We start from the raw sequence: 12,278 nt of genomic DNA, 5'->3' as shown, positions 1-12,278 counted from the left end.
ATCCTCCCAGCGACAGTGAGGAGCTATGATGGAACTCCTGGAGCGGAATATGACATGGAGGGTGCGAAAGAGAGGGGGGAATCGAGAGCTGCGCGGAAAAGGAGGCAAGGGTGGGTAGAGAGAAAATGACGGTGGAAGGGGCGAGCGGAGGAGAAAACATCCTCCCAGCGACAGCGAGGAGCTATGATGGAGCTCCTGGAGCGGAATATGACATGGAGGGTGCGAAAGAGAGGGGGGAATCGAGAGCTGCGTGGAGAAGGAGGCAAGGGTGGGTAGAGAGAAAATGACGGTGGAAGGGGCGAGCGGAGGAGAAAACATTATCCCAGCGACAGTGAGGAGCTATGATGGAACTCCTGGAGCGGAATATGACATGGAGGGTGCGAAAGAGAGGGGGGAATCGAGAGCTGCGCGGAAAAGGAGGCAAGGGTGGGTAGAGAGAAAATGACGGTGGAAGGGGCGAGCGGAGGAGAAAACATCCTCCCAGCGACAGCGATTAGCTATGATGGAGCTCCTGGAGCGGAATATGACATGGAGGGTGCGAAAGAGAGGGGGGAATCGAGAGCTGCGCGGAGAAGGAGGCAAGGGTGGGTAGAGAGAAAATGACGGTGGAAGGGGCGAGCGGAGGAGAAAACATCCTCCCAGCGACAGTGAGGAGCTATGATGGAACTCCTGGAGCGGAATATGACATGGAGGGTGCGAAAGAGAGGGGGGAATCGAGAGCTGCGCGGAAAAGGAGGCAAGGGTGGGTAGAGAGAAAATGACGGTGGAAGGGGCGAGCGGAGGAGAAAACATCCTCCCAGCGACAGTGAGGAGCTATGATGGAACTCCTGGAGCGGAATATGACATGGAGGGTGCGAAAGAGAGGGGGGAATCGAGAGCTGCGCGGAAAAGGAGGCAAGGGTGGGTAGAGAGAAAATGACGGTGGAAGGGGCGAGCGGAGGAGAAAACAATCTCCCAGCGACAGCGATTAGCTATGATGGAGCTCCTGGAGCGGAATATGACATGGAGGGTGCGAAAGAGAGGGGGGAATCGAGAGCTGCGCGGAGAAGGAGGCAAGGGTGGGTAGAGAGAAAATGACGGTGGAAGGGGCGAGCGGAGGAGAAAACATCCTCCCAGCGACAGTGAGGAGCTATGATGGAACTCCTGGAGCGGAATATGACATGGAGGGTGCGAAAGAGAGTGGGGAATCGAGAGCTGCGCGGAAAAGGAGGCAAGGGTGGGTAGAGAGAAAATGACGGTGGAAGGGGCGAGCGGAGGAGAAAACATCCTCCCAGCGACAGCGATTAGCTATGATGGAGCTCCTGGAGCGGAATATGACATGGAGGGTGCGAAAGAGAGGGGGGAATCGAGAGCTGCGCGGAAAAGGAGGCAAGGGTGGGTAGAGAGAAAATGACGGTGGAAGGGGCGAGCGGAGGAGAAAACTTCCTCCCAGCGACAGTGAGGAGCTATGATGGAACTCCTGGAGCGGAATATGACATGGAGGGTGCGAAAGAGAGGGGGGAATCGAGAGCTGCGCGGAAAAGGAGGCAAGGGTGGGTAGAGAGAAAATGACGGTGGAAGGGGCGAGCGGAGGAGAAAACATCCTCCCAGCGACAGTGAGGAGCTATGATGGAACTCCTGGAGCGGAATATGACATGGAGGGTGCGAAAGAGAGGGGGGAATCGAGAGCTGCGCGGAAAAGGAGGCAAGGGTGGGTAGAGAGAAAATGACGGTGGAAGGGGCGAGCGGAGGAGAAAACAATCTCCCAGCGACAGCGATTAGCTATGATGGAGCTCCTGGAGCGGAATATGACATGGAGGGTGCGAAAGAGAGGGGGGAATCGAGAGCTGCGCGGAAAAGGAGGCAAGGGTGGGTAGAGAGAAAATGACGGTGGAAGGGGCGAGCGGAGGAGAAAACTTCCTCCCAGCGACAGTGAGGAGCTATGATGGAACTCCTGGAGCGGAATATGACATGGAGGGTGCGAAAGAGAGGGGGGAATCGAGAGCTGCGCGGAAAAGGAGGCAAGGGTGGGTAGAGAGAAAATGACGGTGGAAGAGGCGAGCGGAGGAGAAAACATCCTCCCAGCGCTAGTGAGGAGCTATGATGGAACTCCTGGAGCGGAATATGACATGGAGGGTGCGAAAGAGAGGGGGGAATCGAGAGCTGCGCGGAGAAGGAGGCAAGGGTGGGTAGAGAGAAAATGACGGTGGAAGGGGCGAGCGGAGGAGAAAACATCCTCCCAGCGACAGTGAGGAGCTATGATGGAACTCCTGGAGCGGAATATGACATGGAGGGTGCGAAAGAGAGGGGGGAATCGAGAGCTGCGCGGAAAAGGAGGCAAGGGTGGGTAGAGAGAAAATGACAGTGGAAGGGGCGAGCGGAGGAGAAAACATCCTCCCAGCGACAGCGAGGAGCTATGATGGAGCTCCTGGAGCGGAATATGACATGGAGGGTGCGCAAGAGAGGGGGGAATCGAGAGCTGCGCGGAAAAGGAGGAAAGGGTGGGTAGAGAGAAAATGACGGTGGAAGGGGCGAGCAGAGGAGAAAACATCCTCCCAGCGACAGCGAGGAGCTATGATGGAGCTCCTGGAGCGGAATATGACATGGAGGGTGCGAAAGAGAGGGGGGAATCGAGAGCTGTGCGGAGAAGGAGGCAAGGGTGGGTAGAGAGAAAATGACGGTGGAAGGGGCGAGCGGAGGAGAAAACATACTCCCAGCAACAGCGAGGAGCTATGATGGAGCTCCTGGAGCGGAATATGACATGGAGGGTGCGAAAGAGAGGGGGGAATCGAGAGCTGCGTGGAAAAGGAGGCAAGGGTGGGTAGAAAGAAAATGACGGTGGAAGGGGCGAGCGGAGGAGAAAACATCCTCCCAGCGACAGCGAGGAGCTATGATGGAGCTCCTGGAGCGGAATATGACATGGAGGGTGCGAAAGAGAGGGGGGAATCGAGAGCTGCGCGGAGAAGGAGGTAAGGGTGGGTAGAGAGAAAATGACGGTGGAAGGGGCGAGCGGAGGAGAAAACATCCTCCCAGCGACAGTGAGGAGCTATGATGGAACTCCTGGAGCGGAATATGACATTGAGGGTGCGAAAGAGAGGGGGGAATCGAGAGCTGCGCGGAAAAGGAGGCAAGGGTGGGTAGAGAGAAAATGACGGTGGAAGGGGCGAGCGGAGGAGAAAACATCCTCCCAGCGACAGCGAGGAGCTATGATGGAGCTCCTGGAGCGGAATATGACATGGAGGGTGCGAAAGAGAGGGGGGAATCGAGAGCTGCGCGGAGAAGGAGGTAAGGGTGGGTAGAGAGAAAATGACGGTGGAAGGGGCGAGCGGAGGAGAAAACATCCTCCCAGCGACAGTGAGGAGCTATGATGGAACTCCTGGAGCGGAATATGACATGGAGGGTGCGAAAGAGAGGGGGGAATCGAGAGCTGCGCGGAAAAGGAGGCAAGGGTGGGTAGAGAGAAAATGACGGTGGAAGGGGCGAGCGGAGGAGAAAACATCCTCCCAGCGACAGCAAGGAGCTATGATGGAGCTCCTGGAGTGGAATATGACATGGAGGGTGCGAAAGAGAGGGGGGAATCGAGAGCTGCGCGGAGAAGGAGGCAAGGGTGGGTAGAGAGAAAATGACGGTGGAAGGGGCGAGCGGAGGAGAAAACATCCTCCCAGCGACAGTGAGGAGCTATGATGGAACTCCTGGAGCGGAATATGACATGGAGGGTGCGAAAGAGAGGGGGGAATCGAGAGCTGCGCGGAAAAGGAGGCAAGGGTGGGTAGAGAGAAAATGACGGTGGAAGGGGCGAGCGGAGGAGAAAACATCCTCCCAGCGACAGCAAGGAGCTATGATGGAGCTCCTGGAGTGGAATATGACATGGAGGGTGCGAAAGAGAGGGGGGAATCGAGAGCTGCGCGGAAAAGGAGGCAACGGTGGGTAGAGAGAAAATGACGGTGGAAGGGGCGAGCGGAGGAGAAAACTTCCTCCCAGCGACAGTGAGGAGCTATGATGGAACTCCTGGAGCGGAATATGACATGGAGGGTGCGAAAGAGAGGGGGGAATCGAGAGCTGCGCGGAAAAGGAGGCAAGGGTGGGTAGAGAGAAAATGACAGTGGAAGAGGCGAGCGGAGGAGAAAACATCCTCCCAGCGACAGTGAGGAGCTATGATGGAACTCCTGGAGCGGAATATGACATGGAGGGTGCGAAAGAGAGGGGGGAATCGAGAGCTGCGCGGAAAAGGAGGCAAGGGTGGGTAGAGAGAAAATGACGGTGGAAGGGGCGAGCGGAGGAGAAAACATCCTCCCAGCGACAGCGAGGAGCTATGATGGAGCTCCTGGAGCGGAATATGACATGGAGGGTGCGAAAGAGAGGGGGGAATCGAGAGCTGCGCGGAGAAGGAGGCAAGGGTGGGTAGAGAGAAAATGACGGTGGAAGGGGCGAGCGGAGGAGAAAACATCCTCCCAGCGACAGTGAGGAGCTATGATGGAACTCCTGGAGCGGAATATGACATGGAGGGTGCGAAAGAGAGGGGGGAATCGAGAGCTGCGCGGAAAAGGAGGCAAGGGTGGGTAGAGAGAAAATGACGGTGGAAGGGGCGAGCGGAGGAGAAAACATCCTCCCAGCGACAGCAAGGAGCTATGATGGAGCTCCTGGAGCGGAATATGACATGGAGGGTGCGAAAGAGAGGGGGGAATCGAGAGCTGCGCGGAAAAGGAGGCAACGGTGGGTAGAGAGAAAATGACGGTGGAAGGGGCGAGCGGAGGAGAAAACTTCCTCCCAGCGACAGTGAGGAGCTATGATGGAACTCCTGGAGCGGAATATGACATGGAGGGTGCGAAAGAGAGGGGGGAATCGAGAGCTGCGCAGAAAAGGAGGCAAGGGTGGGTAGAGAGAAAATGACGGTGGAAGGGGCGAGCGGAGGAGAAAACATCCTCCCAGCGACAGCGAGGAGCTATGATGGAGCTCCTGGAGCGGAATATGACATGGAGGGTGCGAAAGAGAGGGGGGAATCGAGAGCTGCGCGGAGAAGGAGGCAAGGGTGGGTAGAGAGAAAATGACGGTGGAAGGGGCGAGCGGAGGAGAAAACATCCTCCCAGCGACAGTGAGGAGCTATGATGGAACTCCTGGAGCGGAATATGACATGGAGGGTGCGAAAGAGAGGGGGGAATCGAGAGCTGCGCGGAAAAGGAGGCAAGGGTGGGTAGAGAGAAAATGACGGTGGAAGGGGCGAGCGGAGGAGAAAACATCCTCCCAGCGACAGCAAGGAGCTATGATGGAGCTCCTGGAGCGGAATATGACATGGAGGGTGCGAAAGAGAGGGGGGAATTGAGAGCTGCGCGGAAAAGGAGGCAAGGGTGGGTAGAGAGAAAATGACGGTGGAAGGGGCGAGCGGAGGAGAAAACTTCCTCCCAGCGACAGTGAGGAGCTAAGATGGAACTCCGGGAGCGGAATATGACATGGAGGGTGCGAAAGAGAGGGGGGAATTGAGAGCTGCGCGGAAAAGGAGGCAAGGGTGGGTAGAGAGAAAATGACGGTGGAAGGGGCGAGCGGAGGAGAAAACTTCCTCCCAGCGACAGTGAGGAGCTATGATGGAACTCCTGGAGCGGAATATGACATGGAGGGTGCGAAAGAGAGGGGGGAATCGAGAGCTGCGCGGAAAAGGAGGCAAGGGTGGGTAGAGAGAAAATGACGGTGGAAGGGGCGAGCGGAGGAGAAAACATCCTCCCAGCGACAGCGAGGAGCTATGATGGAGCTCCTGGAGCGGAATATGACATGGAGGGTGCGAAAGAGAGGGGGGAATCGAGAGCTGCGCGGAGAAGGAGGCAAGGGTGGGTAGAGAGAAAATGACGGTGGAAGGGGCGAGCGGAGGAGAAAACATCCTCCCAGCGACAGTGAGGAGCTATGATGGAACTCCTGGAGCGGAATATGACATGGAGGGTGCGAAAGAGAGGGGGGAATCGAGAGCTGTGCGGAAAAGGAGGCAAGGGTGGGTAGAGAGAAAATGACGGTGGAAGGGGCGAGCGGAGGAGAAAACATCCTCCCAGCGACAGCAAGGAGCTATGATGGAGCTCCTGGAGCGGAATATGACATGGAGGGTGCGAAAGAGAGGGGGGAATCGAGAGCTGCGCGGAAAAGGAGGCAAGGGTGGGTAGAGAGAAAATGACGGTGGAAGGGGCGTGCGGAGGAGAAAACATCCTCCCAGCGACAGCAAGGAGCTATGATGGAGCTCCTGGAGCGGAATATGACATGGAGGGTGCGAAAGAGAGGGGGGAATCGAGAGCTGCGCGGAAAAGGAGGCAAGGGTGGGTAGAGAGAAAATGATGGTGGAAGGGGCGAGCGGAGGAGAAAACATCCTCCCAGCGACAGTGAGGAGCTATGATGGAACTCCTGGAGCGGAATATGACATGGAGGGTGCGAAAGAGAGGGGGGAATCGAGAGCTGCGCGGAAAAGGAGGCAAGGGTGGGTAGAGAGAAAATGACGGTGGAAGGGGCGAGCAGAGGAGAAAACATCCTCCCAGCGACAGCAAGGAGCTATGATGGAGCTCCTGGAGCGGAATATGACATGGAGGGTGCGAAAGAGAGGGGGGAATCGAGAGCTGCGCGGAAAAGGAGGCAAGGGTGGGTAGAGAGAAAATGACGGTGGAAGGGGCGAGCGGAGGAGAAAACTTCCTCCCAGCGACAGTGAGGAGCTATGATGGAACTCCTGGAGCGGAATATGACATTGAGGGTGCGAAAGAGAGGGGGGAATCGAGAGCTGCGCGGAAAAGGAGGCAAGGGTGGGTAGAGAGAAAATGACGGTGGAAGGGGCGAGCGGAGGAGAAAACATCCTCCCAGCAACAGCAAGGAGCTATGATGGAGCTCCTGGAGCGGAATATGACATGGAGGGTGCGAAAGAGAGGGGGGAATCGAGAGCTGCGCGGAAAAGGAGGCAAGGGTGGGTAGAGAGAAAATGACGGTGGAAGGGGCGAGCGGAGGAGAAAACTTCCTCCCAGCGACAGTGAGGAGCTATGATGGAACTCCTGGAGCGGAATATGACATGGAGGGTGCGAAAGAGAGGAGGGAATCGAGAGCTGCGCGGAAAAGGAGGCAAGGGTGGGTAGAGAGAAAATGACAGTGGAAGGGGCGAGCGGAGGAGAAAACTTCCTCCCAGCGACAGTGAGGAGCTATGATGGAACTCCTGGAGCGGAATATGACATGGAGGGTGCGAAAGAGAGGAGGGAATTGAGAGCTGCGCGGAAAAGGAGGCAAGGGTGGGTAGAGAGAAAATGATGGTGGAAGGGGCGAGCGGAGGAGAAAACATCCTCCCAGCGACAGTGAGGAGCTATGATGGAACTCCTGGAGCGGAATATGACATGGAGGGTGCGAAAGAGAGGGGGGAATCGAGAGCTGCGCGGAAAAGGAGGCAAGGGTGGGTAGAGAGAAAATGACGGTGGAAGGGGCGAGCGGAGGAGAAAACTTCCTCCCAGCGACAGTGAGGAGCTATGATGGAACTCCTGGAGCGGAATATGACATGGAGGGTGCGAAAGAGAGGGGGGAATCGAGAGCTGCGCGGAAAAGGAGGCAAGGGTGGGTAGAGAGAAAATGACGGTGGAAGGGGCGAGCGGAGGAGAAAACATCCTCCCAGCGACAGCAAGGAGCTATGATGGAGCTCCTGGAGCGGAATATGACATGGAGGGTGCGAAAGAGAGGGGGGAATCGAGAGCTGCGCGGAAAAGGAGGCAACGGTGGGTAGAGAGAAAATGACGGTGGAAGGGGCGAGCGGAGGAGAAAACTTCCTCCCAGCGACAGTGAGGAGCTATGATGGAACTCCTGGAGCGGAATATGACATGGAGGGTGCGAAAGAGAGGGGGGAATCGAGAGCTGCGCGGAAAAGGAGGCAAGGGTGGGTAGAGAGAAAATGACGGTGGAAGGGGCGAGCGGAGGAGAAAACATCCTCCCAGCGACAGCGAGGAGCTATGATGGAGCTCCTGGAGCGGAATATGACATGGAGGGTGCGAAAGAGAGGGGGGAATCGAGAGCTGCGCGGAGAAGGAGGCAAGGGTGGGTAGAGAGAAAATGACGGTGGAAGGGGCGAGCGGAGGAGAAAACATCCTCCCAGCGACAGTGAGGAGCTATGATGGAACTCCTGGAGTGGAATATGACATGGAGGGTGCGAAAGAGAGGGGGGAATCGAGAGCTGCGCGGAAAAGGAGGCAAGGGTGGGTAGAGAGAAAATGACGGTGGAAGGGGCGAGCGGAGGAGAAAACATCCTCCCAGCGACAGCAAGGAGCTATGATGGAGCTCCTGGAGCGGAATATGACATGGAGGGTGCGAAAGAGAGGGGGGAATCGAGAGCTGCGCGGAAAAGGAGGCAAGGGTGGGTAGAGAGAAAATGACAGTGGAAGAGGCGAGCGGAGGAGAAAACATCCTCCCAGCGACAGTGAGGAGCTATGATGGAACTCCTGGAGCGGAATATGACATGGAGGGTGCGAAAGAGAGGGGGGAATCGAGAGCTGCGCGGAAAAGGAGGCAAGGGTGGGTAGAGAGAAAATGATGGTGGAAGGGGCGAGCGGAGGAGAAAACATCCTCCCAGCGACAGTGAGGAGCTATGATGGAACTCCTGGAGCGGAATATGACATGGAGGGTGCGAAAGACAGCGGGGAATCGAGAGCTGCGCGGAAAAGGAGGCAAGGGTGGGTAGAGAGAAAATGACGGTGGAAGGGGCGAGCGGAGGAGAAAACATCCTCCCAGCGACAGCAAGGAGCTATGATGGAGCTCCTGGAGTGGAATATGACATGGAGGGTGCGAAAGAGAGGGGGGAATCGAGAGCTGCGCGGAAAAGGAGGCAAGGGTGGGTAGAGAGAAAATGACGGTGGAAGGGGCGAGCAGAGGAGAAAACATCCTCCCAGCGATAGCGAGGAGCTATGATGGAGCTCCTGGAGCGGAATATGACATGGAGGGTGCGAAAGAGAGGGGGGAATCGAGAGCTGTGCGGAGAAGGAGGCAAGGGTGGGTAGAGAGAAAATGACGGTGGAAGGGGCGAGCGGAGGAGAAAACATCCTCCCAGCAACAGCGAGGAGCTATGATGGAGCTCCTGGAGCGGAATATGACATGGAGGGTGCGAAAGAGAGGGGGAATCGAGAGCTGCGTGGAAAAGGAGGCAAGGGTGGGTAGAAAGAAAATGACGGTGGAAGGGGCGAGCGGAGGAGAAAACATCCTCCCAGCGACAGCGAGGAGCTATGATGGAGCTCCTGGAGCGGAATATGACATGGAGGGTGCGAAAGAGAGGGGGGAATCGAGAGCTGCGCGGAAAAGGAGGAAAGGGTGGGTAGAGAGAAAATGACGGTGGAAGGGGCGAGCAGAGGAGAAAACATCCTCCCAGCGACAGCGAGGAACTATGATGGAGCTCCTGGAGCGGAATATGACATGGAGGGTTCGAAAGAGAGGGGGGAATCGAGAGCTGCGCGGAGAAGGAGGAAAGGGTGGGTAGAGAGAAAATGACGGTGAAAGGGGCGAGCGGAGGAGAAAACATCCTCCCAGCGACAGTGAGGAGCTATGATGGAACTCCTGGAGCGGAATATGACATGGAGGGTGCGAAAGAGAGGGGGGAATCGAGAGCTGCGCGGAAAAGGAGGCAAGGGTGGGTAGAGAGAAAATGACGGTGGAAGGGGCGAGCGGAGGAGAAAACATCCTCCCAGCGACAGCGAGGAGCTATGATGGAGCTCCTGGAGCTGGATGTAATATGGAGGGTGCGAGAGAGAGGAGGGAATCGAGAGCTGCGCGGAGAAGGAGGCAAGGGTGGGTAGAGAGAAAATGACGGTGGAAGGGGCGAGCGGAGGAGAAAACATCCTCCCAGCGACAGCGAGGAGCTATGATGGAGCTCCTGGAGCGGAATATGACATGGAGGGTGCGAAAGAGAGGGGGGAATCAAGAGCAGCGCGGAGAAGGAGGCAGGGGTGGGTGGAGAGAAAATAACGGCGGAAGCGGCGAGCAGAGGAGAAAACATCCTCCCAGCGACAGCGAGGAGCTATGATGGAGCACCTGGAGCTGGATGTAATATGGAGGGTGCGAGAGAGAGGAGGGAATCGAGAGCTGCGCGGAGAAGGAGGCAAGGGTGGGTAGAGAGAAAATGACGGTGGAAGGGGCGAGCGGAGGAGAAAACATCCTCCCAGTGACAGTGAGGAGCTATGATGGAACTCCTGGAGCGGGATATGACATGGAGGGTGCGAAAGAGAGGGGGGAATCGAGAGCTGCGCGGAGAAGGAGGCAAGGGTGGGTAGAGAGAAAATGACGGTGGAAGGGGCGAGCGGAGGAGAAAACATCCTCCCAGTGACAGCGAGGAGCTATGATGGAGCTCCTGGAGCGGAATATGACATGGAGGGTGCGAAAGAGAGGGGGGAATCGAGAGCTGCGCGGAGAAGAAGGCAAGGGTGGGTAGAGAGAAAATGACGGTGGAAGAGGCGAGCGGAGGAGAAAACATCCTCCCAGCGACAGCGAGGAGCTATGATGGAGCTCCTGGAGCTGGATGTAATATGGAGGGTGCGAGAGAGAGGAGGGAATCGAGAGCTGCACGGAAAAGGAGGCAAGGGTGGGTAGAGAGAAAATGACGGTGGAAGGGGCGAGCGGAGGAGAAAACATCCTCCCAGCGACAGCGAGGAGCTATGATGGAGCTCGTGGAGCGGAATATGACATGGAGGGTGCGAAAGAGAGGGGGGAATCAAGAGCAGCGCGGAGAAGGAGGCAAGGGTGGGTGGAGAGAAAATAACGGCGGAAGCGGCGAGCAGAGGAGAAAACATCCTCCCAGCGACAGCGAGGAGCTATGATGGAACTCCTGGAGCGGAATATGACATGGAGGGTGCGAAAGAGAGGGGGGAATCGAGAGCTGCGCTCAGAAGGAGGCAAGGGTGGGTAAAGAGAAAATGACGGTGGAAGGGGCGAGCGGAGGAGAAAACATCCTCCCAGCGACAGCGAGGAGCTATGATGGAGCTCCTGGAGCTGGATGTAATATGGAGGGTGCGAGAGAGAGGGGGGAATCGAGAGCTGCGCGGAGAAGGAGGCAAGGGTGGGTAGAGAGAAAATGACGGTGGAAGGGGCGAGCGGAGGAGAAAACATCCTCCCAGCGACAGCGAGGAGCTATGATGGAGCTCCTGGAGCGGGATATGACATGGTGGGTGCGAGAGAGAGGGGGGAATCGAGAGCGGCGCGGAGAAGGAGGCAAGGGTGGGTGGAGAGAAAATGACGGTGGAAGGGGCGAGCGGAGGAGAAAACATCCTCCCAGCGACAGCGAGGAGCTATGATGGAGCTCCTGGAGCGGAATATGACATGGAGGGTGCGAAAGAGAGGGGGGAATCAAAAGCTGCGCGGAGAAGGAGGCAAGGGTGGGTAGAGAGAAAATGACGGTGGAAGGGGCGAGCGGAGGAGAAAACATCCTTCCAGCGACAGCGAGGAGCTATGATGGAGCTCCTGGAGCTGGATGTAATATGGAGGGTGCGAGAGAGAGGGGGGAATCGAGAGCTGCGGGGAGAAGGAGGCAAGGGTGGGTAGAGAGAAAATGACGGTGGAAGGGGCGAGCGGAGGAGAAAACATCCTCCCAGCGACAGCGAGGAGCTATGATGGAGCTCCTGGAGCGGAATATGACATGGAGGGTGCGAAAGAGAGGGGGGAATCGAGAGCTGCGCGGAGAAGGAGGCAAGGGTGGGTAGAGAGAAAATGACGGTGGAAGAGGCGAGCGGAGGAGAAAACATCCTCCCAGCGACAGCAAGGAGCTATGATGGAGCTCCTGGAGCGGAATATGACATGGAGGGTGCGAAAGAGAGGGGGGAATCGAGAGCTGCGCGGAAAAGGAGGCAAGGGTGGGTAGAGAGAAAATGACAGTGGAAGAGGCGAGCGGAGGAGAAAACATCCTCCCAGCGACAGTGAGGAGCTATGATGGAACTCCTGGAGCGGAATATGACATGGAGGGTGCGAAAGAGAGGGGGGAATCGAGAGCTGCGCGGAAAAGGAGGCAAGGGTGGGTAGAGAGAAAATGACGGTGGAAGGGGCGAGCGGAGGAGAAAACATCCTCCCAGCGACAGCGAGGAGCTATGATGGAGCTCCTGGAGCGGAATATGACATGGAGGGTGCGAAAGAGAGGGGGGAATCGAGAGCTGCGCGGAGAAGGAGGCAAGGGTGGGTAGAGAGAAAATGACGGTGGAAGGGGCGAGCGGAGGAGAAAACATCCTCCCAGCGACAGCGAGGAGCTATGATGGAGCTCCTGGAGCGGAATATGACATGGAGGGTGCGAAAGAGAGGGGGGAATCGAGAGCTGCGCGGAGAAGGAGGCAAGGGTG

The sequence above is a fragment of the Pelophylax lessonae genome, assembly GCF_965119305.1.
Source record: "Pelophylax lessonae genome assembly, chromosome: 13".
Lineage (NCBI taxonomy): Eukaryota > Metazoa > Chordata > Amphibia > Anura > Ranidae > Pelophylax > Pelophylax lessonae.
The sequence above is the reverse complement of the archived record's forward strand: the minus strand, read 5'-3'. Positions refer to the sequence as shown.